Genomic DNA, 18,232 nt, shown 5'->3' on the forward strand with positions numbered 1-18,232 from the left:
CAATCCAAAAATGGGAAGAAGACCTAAATAGACATTTCTCCAAAGAAGATATACAGATTGCCAACAAACACATGAAAGGATGCTCAACACCACTAATCATTAGAGAAATGAAAATCAAAACTGCAATGAGATATCATCTCACACCAGTCAGAATGGCCATCATCAAAAAATCTAGAAACAAGAAATGCTGGAGAGGGTGTGGTGAAAAGGGAACCCTCTTGCACTGCTGGTGGGAATGTGAATTGGTTCAGCCACTATGGAGAACAGTATGGAGGTTCCTTAAAAAACTAAAAATAGAACTCCCATATGACCCAGCAATCCCACTACTGGGCATATACTCTGAGAACACCATAATTCAAAAAGAGTCATGGGGCTTCCCTGGTGGCGCAGTGGTTGAGAGTCCGCCTGCCGATGCAGGGGACGCGGGTTCGTTCCCCGGTCCGGGAGGATCCCACATGCCGCGGAGCGGCTGGGCCCGTGAGCCATGACCGCTGAGCCTGCGCGTCCGGAGCCTGTGCTCCGCAACGGGAGAGGCCACAACAGTGAGAGGCCCTCGTACCGCAAAAAAAAAAAAAAAAATGGCTCTGAAAAACCTAGGGGCAGGACAGGTATAAAGATGCAGACGTAGAGAATGGACTTGAGGACACGGGGAGGGGGAAGGGTAAACGGAGAAAGTGAGAGAGTGGCATGGACGTATATACACCACCAAATGTAAAATGGATGGCTAACGGGAAGCAGCTGCATGGCACGGGGAGATCAGCTCGGTGCTTTGTGACCACCTAGAGGGGTGGGACAGGGAGGGTGGGAGGGGGATGCAGGAGGGAGGAGATATGGGGATGTATGTCTATGTATAGCTGATTCACTTTGTTATAGAGCAGAAACTAACACACCATTGTAAAGCAATTATACTCCAATAAAGATGTTAAAAATAAATAATAAATAAATGCCCCTGGTAACAAGAGCTAAAAAGTGTGGATTGATCAGGGCAACCCCCTCTACCTCTTCACCTACCAAGAAAACACATGTGGCAAGAGGGAGGACCTGGGAGGGCAGGGAGCAAGAATGTAAGTGCCAGGAGGAAAGGGCAGCTATTGGAAATGCATGAGCTGATCTCTGGGCTGTGGGTGGGACTCACGCTATATGGCTCTTAGAGGAACAAGTCTCTCTAGGTTGGCGGCAAATGACACTGACTGTGGCTTTCTTGTTCCAGCAGCCTTTCATCTTCACCTTCTCCACGCAGAGCTTCCTTTAGAGAGAGATTCTATTCCCAAATCCTCCCTGGTAGGATTCTGCACTCTGGGTGGAGATGTCCAGGTTTATGCTCACTTAGCAGACAAGATTTGCTCTCCTGCTGCTGTCACACTGAAGGCTTCCCTCCCCAGCCCCAGACAGTTCTTTTTTTTTTTTTTTGCGGTACGCGGGCCTCTCACTGTTGTGGCCTCTCCCGTTGCGGAGCACAGGCTCTGGACGCGCAGGCTCAGCGGCCACGGCTCACGGGCCCAGCCGCTCCACGGCATGCGGGATCCTCCCAGACCAGGGCACGAACCCGTGTGTCCGCTGCATCAGCAGGCGGACTCCCCACCACTGAGCCACCAGGGAAGCCCCCCCAGACAGTTCTTTATCCATCCACCCGTCCATCTGTATTACCCATCAACCATATCCCAAATAAATACATAAAAGCAAAAGACAGTTCCTGCTGCGAATATTAGACTGATCAACCTTGTCCTTAAACTGAACAGGTGACAATGCACGTATGCAGCCCCTCTCCATTGCTTTCTCTCTGTTCCTCATCTTTAGATGTCGCTCCTCAGAGGAGTGACACCCCTTTTCTCATTAGATCTCCCCTCACCCTGCTCTCTCCATCTGCAGCACTCATCACCACTGCAATTATACATTTATTGGTTTACGTTTTCCATAGCTCTAATTTGTAAGCTCCATGAAGACAGGCGGCACAGCTGTTTTGATCACCATGGATTGTGCCTGGCAATCAACGTTCTTCTGAATCAATCGAGTCTCTTTTCTCGGCGTGATGTAGGGGAATGGATGTTAGAATGAGAGTGAGGAGTCCTGGGCCCTAGCCCCAGTCCCCTGGCCACTTGCTAGCTGAGTGGCCTATTGTAAGTTACCTTGCTTCTTTAAGTCACAGTTTCATGAAAGAAGAAGGTTGGATTGTGATGTTCAAGATGGGGGAGGGTGATAAAAATATATGTGCTGGCGTTGGATACGCAAATCGTAACAATATTCATTTTACAACTTAATACAAGCAAAAGATTTCCACCAAAGCTTGACCAAGGCCTCTTGGGTAGTGGGACTATGCTAACAACAACAACAAAATGACTTGGAGACCGTGGGTTATAAAAGACTGAGAAAATGTGGGATTCCAGTTCCAGTACTTCATGGTTCATTTACAGCCCATGGGATGAAATAAGACACCAAGGAGAAAGGCTCGGGGAGAGGTGGGAGGGGGAATTCCAGGACAGTTTTTATGTCCCTCTTGGCAACATGTGCCTGATTTGGGATCAAAGTCAGTCATGTGCAGGAGAGGGAGAAGTCAGAAGACAGGTTAGTGAAGAGAAGAAAGGCAGTGCCCCTGCATGCTAGAGGCACCCCAGTTGCGCCAGCAGAGCATGGAATTGGGTCTTCAATGGCCACAGAAGCCACCGTTCAGTGCCAGATTGAAGAGGGGACAGAGTGAGGCGATAAGAACTCAAAGTCCAGATCATCCAACTGCCCAGACTCATGTCTTAGGCAGATAGATTGCTTTCTCTTTTCAACCTTGTTCCCTGGTTTAGAAAACCAGAAAAACAATAGAACCTCCCTGGTGAGAGTGACTGGGAACATCAAAGGAAGTCACATTTGAAAGCACTTAGCTCAGTGCCTGGCACATAGGAAGCACTTCATGAGAATTAGTTCATCATCACCATTGTTATTAAATTTAGTCAATCAGATAGACAGCTGATAAATCATAGGCTCTCCATGATACTACAATGGCATCACTGAGGCCATACTCAGTGAGAATGACTAGAACTGGGCATAAAGCTAAACTCAGCCCTAAATCCACGGACTTCACCTGTGATCCTCGGCCGGGAGACTCAGGCTAGGAGAGCCGGCCTGAGCACTGGGTCCAGAAAAAGCCCTGGACCTCCTGTAATTCCTTGGAGCGTCTTAATCACACCCCTGACCTTCACAGAGTCTTTGCTCTGCCAGGCGTGAAGAGGGACTCCTGAACGCACAGAGACCACGGTTATGTTATCCTTCTCCTTTCAAAGCATCCATCACTTGATTATTGCTTTTGGCTAATTAAGCAGCATGAAGGCATGACTGTCTTGTCCATCACTCTACCCCCAATGCTTCTCCTGACACACAGTGGGCCCTCAGTCAGTGTGTCATGTTGTAGGGGGTGGGAGAGGTACTTTCGAATAACATCCCTGGGTTTCTGTAAGAGATTTCATGTGAGCATGCATGCTCACGTATGCTCCATTTCTTGGTTCTCATCACACGCCAGCTGGGCCCCTAACACCTCCATTTCTTCTGCTCTGAAAAATGTTAGGAGGCGTTCCCCCTCCTCCCTAGGCTCCCCATCCTGACTTACGCTGGATAAGCAACTTCAGATTGCTGAACAGCAATACACAACACAGCTGGGCGAAAATTCCTGTGTCCTGAAATTCCTGGAAAACCATGATGCACAGCGAGCATTTGGAGCATGGACACACACACGATCCCCACCCCGGGGCCCAGAGAGTCGGAGATGGGAGGGAGGCAGCAAGCAGGCAACCAGAACCGAGCCTTGATTTCCTTAAGAAAGTATTTTGCTTCCTTTCCAAGCGCCCCACCCTGGGCAGAGGTAGAGAAACCACAGTGAGTTAATTACCAGTACTTAGATCACTGGCTGTTGAGCCAGGGGCTTCCAGCACCTCCAGTTTAGGGGATCTTGCTCTTTCAGCTCACAGGAGCCAGAGTGAGAGGAATCTCTTCCCCAAGCCCAGGAGAAGGTGTGTGGCTTTGAGCTGTGTGTCACCGCTGGTATCCTGAGAGTTCAATATGCCCAATTCCAAGAAAAATGTAGCTAACGCATTTTATGTTGAGCTCACATGGTCCCAAAGAAACACGAAGTACAAATCAGAACACCAGCTGGCTGATCTTGGGCAAATCACATCACTCTTCTGGGTTTGTTTCTTTCAGATCTTTGAGCTCTTGATTCCCATGAGATTCTAACATTCTAGGAGCCAGAAATTCTATCATGTCCATGAGCAGAACATCCAAAACCCTCAGGTTCATCATCTCTATATGAGACTTAAATTTCCATTAGTAGAAATTTTCTCAAATGGACAGATCTCACTAAATTGAAGGCAGAAGAAAGACCAAAGTGAGTAGTTTTTAAAACTAAATTACGTAATCTTTCGATGCTGTTTTATTATATTCAAATGCATGCCCCAACTTCAACCAGGTTGAGAAGGTATATTTTTTCATTCATTGCCCGGTAAAGAATTTTAAGGAACTTTTTTTTGTTCCTAGTTTCCTTCTGTATCTCTGGTAATCTGTTTTAATCTATCTTGTGGATTCCTTTTCCTCTACTATCCTAAATATTAAGGTTCTGGAAGGTTCTGAGTTTAGCTTCCTTCTCCTCTCGGTTAGACTCCTTGCCTGGACAACCTCATTCCTGTGCCAGCCTTCCCTCACCCCTACAACAACAACCCTGACATCTGCCCAGCCCCATCCTCCTCCCTCGCACAACCATTGCCCCCACCTGCCTCTGAACATCTCCCTGCAGGTATCCTACAGGTTCTGAAGAGAACGTGGGAGGGATATGGACAAACCAAAATGTATTATTACCCCTCTCCCACCTTCACCCCAAATCTGCTCCTCCCACTGACTTTCCTAGCTATACCCACAACCAAAAGAGCATATGATCAAAGTTCCTCTTTCCCCTTTTCAATCATCAGCATCATCATCAATAATAATTAGTAATAATGGCTAACATTCACGGAATGCTTACTGTGTGCCAAGCATTGTTCTAAGTATTCTATGTCTGATATCTCACTGAAGCCTGAAAGCAATCTGAACTGGTGGGCACTGTTATTACATCTATTTCACAAATACTTAAGTTGAAACACAGAGAAGTGAAGTCCTTTGCCCAAGTTTACACAACTAGTATGTGTCAGAGCCAGGTAGCCTGAGTCCAAACCCACTAAAGGTCATTGCTTTCCAATTATTAAGTGCCTCTTCTTAACATCTCTGCAGTTGGCCCTTCTTTCATCACTACTCCCCCAGTACTGCCTCTTCTCTCACCAAAACCACACAGTAGCCTCTACCTGGCCCCCCTGCTTTCTGCCTTCCAGTTGCCAATCAATCCCTCATGCAAACCGCCCCAGAGCCATCTTTCTAAAATCCAAATCTTACGGTCAAGTCCTTACAAACATTTAAGACCGGCGCTACCTAAGCACTCTTCATATTCCTCATCCATGGGCCTCAGCCCTTTAATCCAGCCACATTAACTACTGCAAACTACTGGCAAGAGTAGCCTGCTGCTTCACAGGGCTGCCCTGAGGGCCCTTTCCTCCCAGTCTGCTAGTTAAAGCTTCCAAGTCCAGCCTAAGATTTTCCACTGTAAGATGTCCTCCAACCCCTGGCTCCCAGCCTAAGCACACACTCTCATACCCCAAGCAGGTGGAACATCCCCTTTTGAGCTACTCCACAAACATTCCACCTGGTATTTTAGCGACTCTAATGTGTACAACACCTCTTTGCCTGACAGCCTTCCCAACTAGTCCATAAGATCCTCAAGGGTAGACGACAGGCACTCACTCAGTGAATGTCAGAAAATGCACTTATTCCAGTAAACAGATGGTCTATTTCAACAAATAGATGATTATACATCAAGGACTGCTTTGCAAATGCTTGAACATACTTCAAAGACTTTGTTCTCTTACACAATCCAAAGTTGCCCCAGCAAACACTATGATTTTTTTACGCTGAAAAAAGCTCTGAGATAGTAGATATTATCAATAATTCCAAACAGTGAGGCCTCTGAAAGAGGAAGGTGTGACTGGAGTAACTTCCCGTGGGACCCTCCAAAGCCACCTGGCCAGGTCAACCAAGACCACCACACACAGAGCTGAAGACAGAGCAGAGGAGCCCAACACACATCCCACTGGCATCCAGAACACTTTGGGCATCAGCCTCCACCTGAAACCTGTGAGCCTGGGGGTCGAGTGACTATAACCAATTAGAGATAAATGTAGATTTGAGTGTTGATCTGTGACCTCCAAAGCTTTCTGAACCAACTCCCCATTAGGAAAAATAATGTTACCATGTTCTCCTGAGAGATGTATATTTATTTATAAATAATTTGCATATAAGTTAACTATACATTTTAATTGTTTCCTTCCTATATCCCACGAAGTGGTCTTTGCATGTGCCCCTTTTTGAAGGCCACTGATCTGGAGAATAATCTTTCCACATCCCTGAACTGCAGAGGACGTACGTGATCAAACGTAAGGGTAGGCCTGGCTGCTGAGACCCCAACAACCATGGAGTCCCTGGTTTGAAGGCACGTACACACCAGCACACATTTCTGACAGGTGTCACTCCAGCACCTACTGCACCCCTCCCAGCCATAGGACTTGGCAAAGCTGTGCATTCAATGGCCCAACAGCTCTAAGCATCAGAAATCCTCCTCTGTAGCTCTGATCCCTTCAACCCTCGAGTCTGATATCCACTCCCTCCTCTACATGGCAGCTCTTCCGATATCCGAGGACAATTATCTTGTCCCCAGTGAGCCTCCTCTTCTCCAGGGAATCCACACAAGCTAATGGGGCCTCTCCATCTCCAGTGACAACAACGCGCTTGCCTCAAACAGCCATTCCACAAGCATTTACATGGTCCCAGGCTGGCTGCGGTCTATGATTGTTACAGGAAACCATGGGCTCATAAACAAACACAAAAAAGTCTTGCTAGTTCATCTTCAACTAGATCAAGCCAAGTGGAATGTACATGTGTTTGACACAGATTCTGTGAAAACTGCCCCACAGCAAACACGCCACTTCTCCTATTAAAAGAAGGTATTTCCAGTGGTGGCCCATGCCACTGTGGTCCAAGTCACAGCTGTAATCAATGTATTAAACAAACATTATTGAGCTCACATTCTTGATGGGAACCTGCATCCATCCATCACACGTTAGAGACCACACGCACAGACATGCATACAAAACATGAAATGCATGCACACACATCCACACGGAGTGTGCTTTATTAAGGCAACAAACATTCATTGAGCACCTGCTTTCTGTCGGATACCAGAGACATGCCATTTAGCATACAAGCCTGGAACATTCATTAACAAAGGGAAACAGAGTCTTCCCATGGTTTCATGTCTTACAGGTCTCAAAGAGAGTTCCTCCTCGCATACACTCCTGCAGAAGGAATCAGGAAACCCAGCTGAGCTACTGCAACTTGCATTAAGGTTGTGAAAGCCAAAGGGAGCCATGAGACACATCAAAACGTAGCCCACTGGTTATATATTCTACACAAGGAAAAAATAGCTCCAATCCGAATTAACACAAGGCTGAAAACAACATCAGGATGAGCAAACAACAAAGTTCCCACGGCAACTAAAACCCAATCATCTTCCCACGTGGCAATTACCACATGACGATGTGAGATGGTCATGCCCATTTCCCTGCACAGGAATGCAGTACATAGAACCTGGCTGGACAACGGGACTGCACAGAAGTCGGTGACTCTGAGTATATTTTAATGCTTGGACTCAAAAGGATGGCTGTGGGCTTTGCTCTTAAAAGTAAACTATTTTAAACCATGAATTATGAGACAAATTCTCCTTTCTTTGCTGCAGTGCCAGTAAAATGACTGTCAATGGGGAGGTGGCTGAGAGCCAAGAATAGCTTCATCCCTTTTAGGGTGCAGGAGGGCATTTGCTTGGCAGGTTTCCAGTCCATGCCAGTGTGGGAGCAACATCTTCTAGCCCTGCCTAATCCTCTCCCTGGGAGACTTCTTCCCAACAGTGCCAAAAACATGGGATACCCAAGGCAACCTGGCAGAGTAGGAAGCATTTTTGAATAGGGCATATGCTTCCAAGGCCAGTTGCCAGGAATAGCTACTCAATACTTCTTCATTTCATACCCTTATCTTTTTTTAAAGCATCACACTAGCCTTTTTAGCAAAATCTTGATGTCTGTTGGGGTGTCTGACCCTGGCTGCCACGATGGATTTGTAAAGCAAGTCCAATTCAATTCCATTTTCCTCTACTCCATAGCATTCTAGAACTTCTCATCTTATTGCTTATTGCCATTAGAGGTTTCCAGGGGGCACCTTGGAAATTCAGAGATGCTGAAAAGCTGGCTGAATATGGAGGAAGATGGGACATCTTAGGGGGATGAAATGAGGCACAGATAATAGAACCAGAGAGATGGGGCTAACCATGAATGTTTCAGAGTGAAGCTCCCTAGGAACAAAATGACTGGAGCATGAATCACCTGCTTACATCAGAATCTCTTCCCACATCAATCCCTCCCATGTTGTTTAAGATTAATCAGAAGCAGTCAATTCTAAATAACTCAGCGGTGTGTATACCGTTAGTGCTATATTAGAGAATCCCTTAAGAATTTTACTTAGCACAAGGGTTCATTCCTACAAAGCATCATCCAGAAATGTTATGACCTACCCATCCCCCTCACCCACATGGCCCATGGCAAAGGTCAGATTGCTTTAATTAGAATGAGGACCAGTGAGGAAGTGTCTGAGAAGCAGACCTTGGCCTCATGTAGGAAGGGCTCCCTGATGCTCAGTATAATCAGAGATCCATCAGGATGCCTTGAAAAGTACCAAGCCCCTGCCACTGCAGTTGACTAGGGGATTTTTGGGGGGTGGGGGGTGGGGCAGAGATGTCATACAGTGGAGAAGAGGATAGGAAATGAACAGTTAGAATAGACCCAATGACCTTTAAAGTCCCCTCTGGTAACGTACAGCATGGTGACTATATTACTGATAATACTGTATTGCATGTTTAAAAGTTGCTAGGAGAACTGATCTTAAAAGTTCTCATCTCAAGAAAAAAAATTCTGTAACCATGTATGGTGGTGGATATTAACTAGCCTTATGTGGTGACCATTTTGCAATATATACAAATATCGAATTTGTATATTATGCTATACACCTGAAACTAATATGTCAATTATGCCTCAATTTTTTAAAAAAGACCCCTCCAAACATATTATCCCATGATTTTTTTTTTTTTTTTTTTGCGGTATGCAGGCCTCTCACTGTTGTGGCCTCTCCCGCTGCGGAGCACAGGTTCCGGACGTGCAGGCTCAGCGGCCACGGCTCACGGGCCCAGCCACTCCGCAGCATGTGGGATCCTCCCGGACCAGGGCACGAACCCATGTCCCCTGCATCGGCAGGCGGACTCTCAACCACTGCGCCACCAGGGAAGCCCTATCCCATGATTCTTAACATGCACCTTGGTTTTCAGTGCATTACACAAGCAAAGCAATGGCTAGAAGGTGATATAAATGTCTTACTGTCCTCTACATGGGTCACAGGATCTGTGCTTCATCCCTCACAGAGGATTTCTCCCGCAGCATCAGAGTCCCCCCGCATTTCAGTGTGTCTCCTTAAAAGAAGGACTCACAGCACATTGCCTCAGCCTAAACTCCAGCCTTGTCTTTCCTGACCTAAATCAAACAAATATGCTAGGGAATGATCATTAGTCTTTCAGAATCCAAAGGGTGAGAGGCTTAACACCCTCAGGCCCACTCTTCCTCATTCCCTCAGCCCTCCAAGGCTAACTATGTGAGACAGGACCCCTTCTGGAGAGGAAAGAAGGCTGAGAGAATGAGGAGGAACGAAGAGACCGTGAGTGTTTGGTGAGCCCTTTCCCACTGTTTGAATCACAGAGAAGTGATTTCAGCCTTCTCATCCCTCCTTGCAATGGGGTACTCGTTTTTATTTGAAAGCAACATATTGAGTATACAAGCTGTACACTCTCTCGCTGCGCTTTTTCTATTCCAGTCATACCTGGAGGAGAGGTTATAGAATTGCCTGGAACGCCCTGCCTGCCAGAGTGGAGACACCAGCCCTAACACTGCCAACAACCATGGGACTATCAAGACCCTGGCCCCCAAAGGCTTTGCACCAGCAAACAGGACCACTTCAGGAGAACCAAATCCACAGGCAAGAAGCCAAAATGTCAGAAAAGGGTTGGATGCATAGAGTCTCATGGAGAAACTTGAAGGAAAAGCTCCCCAGAGCCGCTTCTTAGGTGCAAAGATACCAAAATTAAATAAGAGCCTTGGTAAAACCGAAAGGATCTTAAATGCATTTCACAGCTTAAACCGGGAGTTCCTGTTGCCTACAGCTTGTGTCCCCGCCTTTCTTTCATCCCCACCCTCTTTGGGACCTTGCACACCCTTCCAGAGAGCTGCATTTCCTCCTTGAAAAGCTGAGAGCTTTCACAATTTTTAGGCCCACATGCAAAGTAAGTTTTATCACAGAGTGGAGCTGGGTAGTTTGGCTGGATGACTATGAGATCAATTTGTTTTGAAAAGCTACTGGTACTGGTTCCTGGATATTAAAAAAAAAATTTTTTTTTTAACTTTATAAAATACATTATGTAGGAATATTGTGGAGAGCAGTGGAGGTTTGAGAGCAGATATAGATGATGACACATTTAAAGGGGCCCCATACTGCTTTCATTTTATTTTCAATTAATTAATTAATTATTTTTGGCCGTGTTAGGTCTTTGTTGCTGCGCGCGGGCTTTCTCTAGTTGAGACGAGCGGGGGCTACTCTTCATTGCGGCGCGCAGGCTTCTCATGGTGGTGGCTTCTCTTGTTGTGGAGCACGGGCTCTAGGTACGCGGGCTCAGTAGCTGTGGCACACGGGCTCTAGAGTGCAGGCTCAGTGGTTGTGGCGCACGGGCTTAGCTGCTCTGTGGCATGTGGGATCTTCCCAGACTAGGGCTCGAACCCGTGTCCCCTGCATTGGCAGGCGGATTCTTAACCACTGCACCACCAGGGAAGCCCCCATATTGCTTTTAAATAGGTCACCCAAAGACATCAGTTTTTGGAGAACAACAGCTGTAATGACAACCCACTGGCACTGTCAGTTCCCACACAGATCACGGAGACAGGCCTGTACAGCCACGCTTTGTCCCTCTCCTCTGTCATCCACAGCCTGTCACCTGTAACACAGCCCCTCAGTGAGCCACGGCAAACCAAGCATCCCGACTTCAGCTGGGAAACCTCAGGAGGGACCAGGATGCTCCCTCTGTTTAAACACCAACTGGTTCCTCTAAATCTACAGCAAACATTTCTAAACACACCCTCGTCACCCACTGTATACCCTACATGTCCCCCGCTCCCACCACAGCTCCCCAAACAACATTCCTACAGGCCTTCATCCTCCCACACTCCCTCTCCATGGCTCTTCCTGCCCTGTTGGTTACGAAGTGAGGGGAAATGCATCTGTGATGAAGGGTCATCGGTCACTGGGGAATCACTCATACACCCAGAGCAACATTGCTGTCACTGGGCAGCAACAAGCCTTCTTAACAGAGGCAGATCCACAGAGGTGGGGACCAAAAGCTTATGATACTGGGCATTCCTTAAGAAAAAAATCACCAATACAGTATTAGGCATGGGGCCTTGAAGGGACCCATGCAAGTGAAGATATATGAAAGGTTTAGTTTTGTGGCAAATCCACCTCTGTAATAATCTCCCTCCCACACACACAAAAGAGAAGAGAAGAATAAACAGAGAGAAAGGGAGTTTGGTTTTGTTATCTGGGAAGAGAGTCAGCAGGAGAGCAAGAAGTGTGAAAGGTTAATCCAGGAGCTCCACCTTTTACCACCAGCCCTGGGTGGGCTGCTGGACACTTCCCGGTACCTGGGAAACTAAAGGTAAGTCTGAAGAGGTCGTGCTGTCCAGCGATGCTCCAGTGTAGGGAAGCCGTGCTCCAACTCCCTCGGGACCCACAGGTCCATTCTCAGGCACTTCATTTCAAACCAGGGTCTTGAGGGTGGGAGTTGAATACTCATTCATTCATTCTCTCTCATTCTCTCACATCCTCTCTTTCTCTCTCCTGGGACTGACCAAGCTGATAACCTCCTGCACCAGGAGTCTGACATTTTGCTTATCATCAGCAACCAGGGAGGCAATGACTGCTCCATTTCACGATGGAGACACAGGCCATGTATGTTCATGAAGGGAGCCTAGAAGCAGAAGTAAAATGCTGTGTTGAGGATCTGGGCTCTCAGGTCCCTGAGCCACCTGCCAAATAGGCAGCATCCAAGCTTGCCCTCATGCTGTCTACCCACAAGTCCCACGGCACCTTGCGTCTGGGGCTCCTCACTTATTCAGTGGGATGGTAAGGCCTGTCCTACCTACCTCATCGGGATGCCGTGGGGACCAGAACATCCCATTTGCAGGCAAAGAGTTCTGAATACAGTCCAAAGGGCACAACCATTGTCAGCGACCCATGCTCTTAGGCAGGGGCAAAATGGTGATGGGACTGGATTCTATACTTTCCTGAAATTCCCCTCCTTTTCTCTCTGCCACTTCTCAAACTGGGATGAAGGAAAATGGCAGAGGTGGGGGTAGCTCAACGGGTTTCCATGAAACCAAATCGACACATAATTCGTTCTTACACCCACCAGGCGGCTAACAGCCCAGAGTCAGGACTCATTCTCTCCCAGAGACTATACTGATAATTTTATATGTCTGATCTCATTTCATGCTCTCAACAACTCCCTAACGTATGACTTCTTGTTATCCCTGCTTTGCTGCAAGGCAGGACAGCACAGTGGTTAAGAGTGTGGACTCTAAAGCCAGACTGTTTAGATACAAACTCCAGCCCTGCCTCTTCTGAGCTGTGTGACCTTGGGGGAATTACTTACCCTTTGTCCCTCAGCTTCCTTATCTACAAAATTAGAATAATGACAGCATGTCAAGAGTGGTTCTGAGTGTTACAAGGGCTAATACTGAGAAGTCATGGAGTGAGTGCCCCTGTGACTGTTAGCTGCTATTATTATTGTTGTTATTATTACTGTTAGATGCTATTATTATTATCGTTGTTGTTATTATTACTGATAAGGATGAAGCTTCCAGAACCTTCTCCAAAGACAGACAACGTGTAAGTGGACAAGCCTAGATTTAAGTCCAGATCTTTTTCACTCCAGAAGCCATGTTCTTAACCACCAAACCTTGTTCAAGTTTTCAATTTCTCTGCTCCTCAGTTTCCTCATCTGTAAAATAGGGCTAGTTAATGATATCAACTGCATAGAAGCGCTGTGAGGATTAGATGAGACAATGCACCTCGGATGTCAGGCACATGGTGGTACTCAATAATAGCAATAATAACAGCATTATTATTTTTGTCTAAGAAGGGTACCTGACCTTCAGAGCCCTGCCCCTAAGCCTCTCTCACTCCAGTTCCACCTCTGGGGCCTCACTGTTCTGGACTCACAGCAGAGCCAGTGAATCCAGGGCAATAGGAGTCATCATGGGGGAGGGCACGTTAGTTCCATCCCCCAAGCACAGCCCACACCCCACCTCTTCTGCCCTGTGATGGAGGAAGAATACCTAGCTGAGGGCAGCTGCTCCAGGAACTGGAAACCTCTCCCGGACAGCCTGCAAAGAGAGATAGGGGACTCAATGATTAGATGATTAGCCCCCCAGCGCTGGGCCTGTGGTGTCTCATTACCAAATGCAAATGCAAGTTCACTGCTACTGGAAGGGTTCTGGCAGAATGCCTGCCCGACCCTCAACGCGGCTGAATATGGACCAAAGCATTACACAAGGCCCACCTACTTTGCAGCCAGCAGCTGGTGTGCAGGCTATGCGAAGGGAGAAGGCCGCCCTCACCCCACTGAAGGGGGGACTAGGAAGAAGGGTCTTATTTCTTTAAAGGAGGCAGAGATGCTATTGTGGAGGGGGAGGGGGGGCAGTAAAAAAATTGCTCTTCCCTCGCAGTTAAAAGAGGGATAATTGGAGCAAGTGGCAGGCGGCTGCTCTGCCATTTAGCATACAGCATACCCAGGAAATCTCACTGGGTAATCAGAAAGAGAGGAGGAGAAAGGAGCAATCAGACCCCTATTCAGGCTCGTTTAGCGACAGCCCCTGCTGGCTGGCTGGCTGGCTGGGCCGGTGGAGAGCTGGGCTGGTCCTAAAGCCCGAATACCAGGTGGGAAATCAAGTCTCAGAAGCAGCAGTCCTCCCTGCTTCTGTGCTTCTGTCTCTCCACACCAGGGGGAAGGATTCTGAAAGGAGCTAGCCTTTACTCCTGATTACTTACTACTGCCTGCCCCCTCCTAGGCCATTCAGGGTTGACTTAGATTAGGAACAAAGCCACGTTCGTATTCCGGCAGGAGGTGCGAGGGGGAGGCGGTGGGGAAATGACTGTATTTTTTACGCAAGTGCCCCAAACAGGAGGATCCAGCTGGGGCAATCATCCATACCTCAACTATAGCATCAATGTCTTTGGCTCTTGGTAAAGCCTCCGGGGCAAGCACCTTCTCTTGGAACACCTTTCTGTCCTAGTTCTGGCTTTGAGAAATGGGGGAAGAGAGGCAAGATTCTCAGTAAAAAGAAAACGAGTTGAAATTCACTTTCAGGAAGGCATACCAAGGCTATGCAGTCGTGTGTTGAGCCATCAGTCAAACCAACCTGAGTAGGATGTCAGCTTCAGACAGCAGGAGGGATGGGGGATGGGAGGCTAGTGGGTACCACACAACCGCGTGCTTGTAATAAGACTGGCCACTATCACCCACACCCACAACCGTACTTCACTGTAGGATCTCAACACCTGAAAACTTAACAGCTGAGACTCAAAGCAAGCAGCTTTTTGGTCTGGGCACCTGCCCAAGTCAGCAGGAAAAGATAGCAGACAATGAACCAACTTTTTCTTTTTTTGCCAGCTGAAGAGGACCTCATGTCTCTTCACTGAATTAACCTAAAAACATGGACATACAAATGATATGTGACATAGGCAGACCCGTGTATTAAGATGTGAGAGTAGAGATCAACCTGGGAAAGCTTTCCCATCCTTCCTTGGCTCCACCCCACCTGCAACAGGCTGACTTCATGCTAAGTGAACTCTTTAGAGAATCTGGGACTGAAATGTATACACCTTGGCCGTGAATCAATTCTTCATGGCTGTAAGACTGTTGAGAAATTGCACATTCATAACTAAGGATGCTTTAAAAATAAACAATCAAGCTTAAACTCATTTCAAGGTAATGACAAACTCCCAATGACCCATGAGGGGGCTGCTCTCTGGAGGGCACTAGGGATACCTCCTTATTGCCCAGGGAGCTTCAGGGATGCCCAAAACAGGACAGACTGGACTAAACAGAAAAAGCCAGGTGAATATGATCCACTGCAGCTGGACTATATTCCAAACCAGATATGCATAATTTTAAAGTCGTTTAAAAAGATTAAAAGTCAACTCGAACAAATCTGAAGTTGAGAACCCAAACGTTTTATTGATAAATATCACACCTAGAAGTAAAAATCTGGGACCCCCTTCTCCCTCCATCATGTGCCAGAATGTTCAATGTGACTATTAATTGGTTTGGGAGTCTTGGAATGAAGTTTTCCCAAGTAGGCTGTGTGGAGTTCAGTCTGCAGCCAGAGCTAATAGCCTTTCGCCCCAGGAAACAGAAGATACTGTGTCCATAGCTCTTCCCCCTAAACCCAACTCTCCCACAGCAACTACCTCCGGTGTCTTGCGGGTCTTACCGAGAAAAGATACCCAACGAGGGATCAAAATAGCCCAAAGCGAATAGAAGAGATGGGCCCATCTGTGCGTTCTTCCTGGGGTGCAGCGTGGAGACATTCTGGAGCCACTGAGGCATGGAAAGCCAGACGGGCCGAGCAAACATCAATACTGCCAGCATGCTAGAAGCTAATGGACCGAGAGAGCGCCTCCAACAGGCCCCGACCACATCCATCGGAAGCTGCAGGAGCCTTCCCAGCCCTTCCTACTCTTGAACTGCTAAAGCATGAAGCCCTCACACAATCAAGGGCACGGCCCATCCTGCAAAGTGGGATGATCAGATGCCTGGTACACAGGACCCGCTGCTGGGACTAAGTCCCCTGGTTTCAGTTCTGCGACATTTGCAATTTAAAATGGGGGAGAGAGGAGGGAATAGACGCATCCTCACTACCCACTTTACACTATCTTTAGGGAAACGGGAAGGCATTTCTTTAGGCTATTGATCTTGTTTTATGCAGATCTGCTTGACCCTTAGCAGCTGTGATTTTTTTCCCCTTCATATTTTACGGGTGAGTTTTCCCTGCTTACTCTAAAACTCAACTGTGTGTGGAGAGAACGGGTATTTTCTAAAAGCCTGAAATGCATTTTTGTGATTGATTAGACATAATGACAATTACCAGGATCAACAGGCTTCAAGTCACCAACAATAAATTCTGGTACCTGTCCCAGCATCCATCCTCACCTCAAACTTTGCACTGCTCCAAACCAACCCAGTGTTAGTTACTACAGAGTTTATTTACTGTATTACGCATCAAGAGAATAAGGAAATATGCTGTGTGTCTGCCTTCTACAGACAGAGGTGTCAGTCCATAGCCACGAGATGATCTGAACCCTACAGAAAGAACTATTATTAAAATATACATATTGTATTTAGCTATTAAGAAATTGACTGCCTATCATCTGCTCTGAAGAGATTCCTCTGGAGACCACACACACACACACACACACACACACACACACACACACACACACACACACACGAACCAAAGGGAAAAAAAAAGAGAGAGAGAGAGAAGAAATTGTATACATATACAGCATAGAGATTCTTCCTGCAGAAAAGTGCTGATCCAAACCTGCCCAGAGAAAATGAGTTCTTTTTAAACACAAAAAATGCAATCAGGGATAATCAGCAAGTTAACAACACACTTGCAAACACCCTGGTCCCTAGAAAGGAAGAATGCCGGCTTCCAAGGCAAATTCTGAGAACAGAACAGATCCTTTGGGTGAAGGAGAAAACAAGTGATCATGTCAGCATCTTCAGGCAGAACTTTCTCCAAAGCCAAGAAGCTTTGGAACTGCAGTCAGCTCCAGGAGGGACCTGCTTGTGATAAGTGCTTCAGTAACCACAGTCGCAAAGTGGCTTTGTGGGTTGGTGTTGCCTCTACCCCTCTTCCCCAACCCTTCTTCCAGTGGGTTCAATAGGGAAAAACAGAAGCCAAAAAAGGATGAGATGCATGTCTTGCATCTCCCTCTCCTGCAGCCCACCCACAGGAAGGGAGGTATGATGTCCAGCCCAAAAAAGGAAAGAAGCACTCGAGGTAGCCCATACTTGACCTACAAGGAGGCTCCCAACAAGATCCCCAAAGTGTCCTAGTATCCAGCATGTATCACCTGTGAAATAAACTTTGTTTTTATTTTTTAAAAAAATTTGTAATACCTACTAGTTGCTAAAATTCATATCAACCACAACCTGCTTTAGGGATTGGGAAGTTCTGGGAAAGTTTGAGGAACACCTGCAGACACTGTTTTTAATTACAAATCCCAAGGCAGTGGGGCATCACCTGAATGAAGAGATCATGGGAGTCACCACTAAGACACTCACCTGGCTGCACCTACCTGACTTCCCTTGACCTGTTGGTTTCCAACTTTAGCTGCACAATGGAATCACCTGGGGAGCTTTAAAAATATACAAATGCTTGAACCCCGCCCCCTAGAGATTCTGATTGAATTGGTCTGGGGTGTGGCCTGAGAGTCTTTTTTTTTTTTTTTTTGCGGTACGTGGGCCTCTCACTGTTGTGGCCTCTCCCATTGCGAAGCACAGGCTCCGGATGCGCAGGCTCAGCGGCCATGGCTCACGGGGCCCAGCCACTCCGCGGCATGTGGGATCTTCCCGGACTGGGGCACGAACCTGTGTCCCCTGCATCGGCAGGCGGACCCTCAACCACTGCGCCACCAGGGAAGGCCCTGAGAGTCTTTTAATTCCCCCAGGTGATCCTAACGGGCTACCAAGGCTGAGAGCCACATTCCACCACATCCATGAAGAGACCAGCAGGGGACGGTGACACAAACATCTCTAAACAAACAGAGGGCTTAACTCTAAAAGGATAGGAGGGGATGTAACTTCCTTGCGTCTTCCTCATCCCAACCTCCCAACACACACACCCATATGGTCACTCTGTCACTTCAACAGGTATTGAAACCTAGGCCTTCAGTGAGTCCAGGA

General features: G+C 47.3%; 1 protein-coding gene across 13 annotated transcripts in view; it reads right to left on the minus strand.

The window, feature by feature from the left end:
- NRXN3 (neurexin 3) overlaps nucleotides 1-18,232 on the minus strand; it is a 1,691,100-nt gene that overhangs the window by 1,604,005 nt on the left and 68,863 nt on the right. The gene's annotated exons all lie outside the window — the stretch shown is intronic.

The sequence above is a fragment of the Pseudorca crassidens genome, chromosome 1 (genome assembly GCF_039906515.1).
Source record: "Pseudorca crassidens isolate mPseCra1 chromosome 1, mPseCra1.hap1, whole genome shotgun sequence".
Taxonomy (NCBI): Eukaryota; Metazoa; Chordata; class Mammalia; order Artiodactyla; family Delphinidae; genus Pseudorca; species Pseudorca crassidens.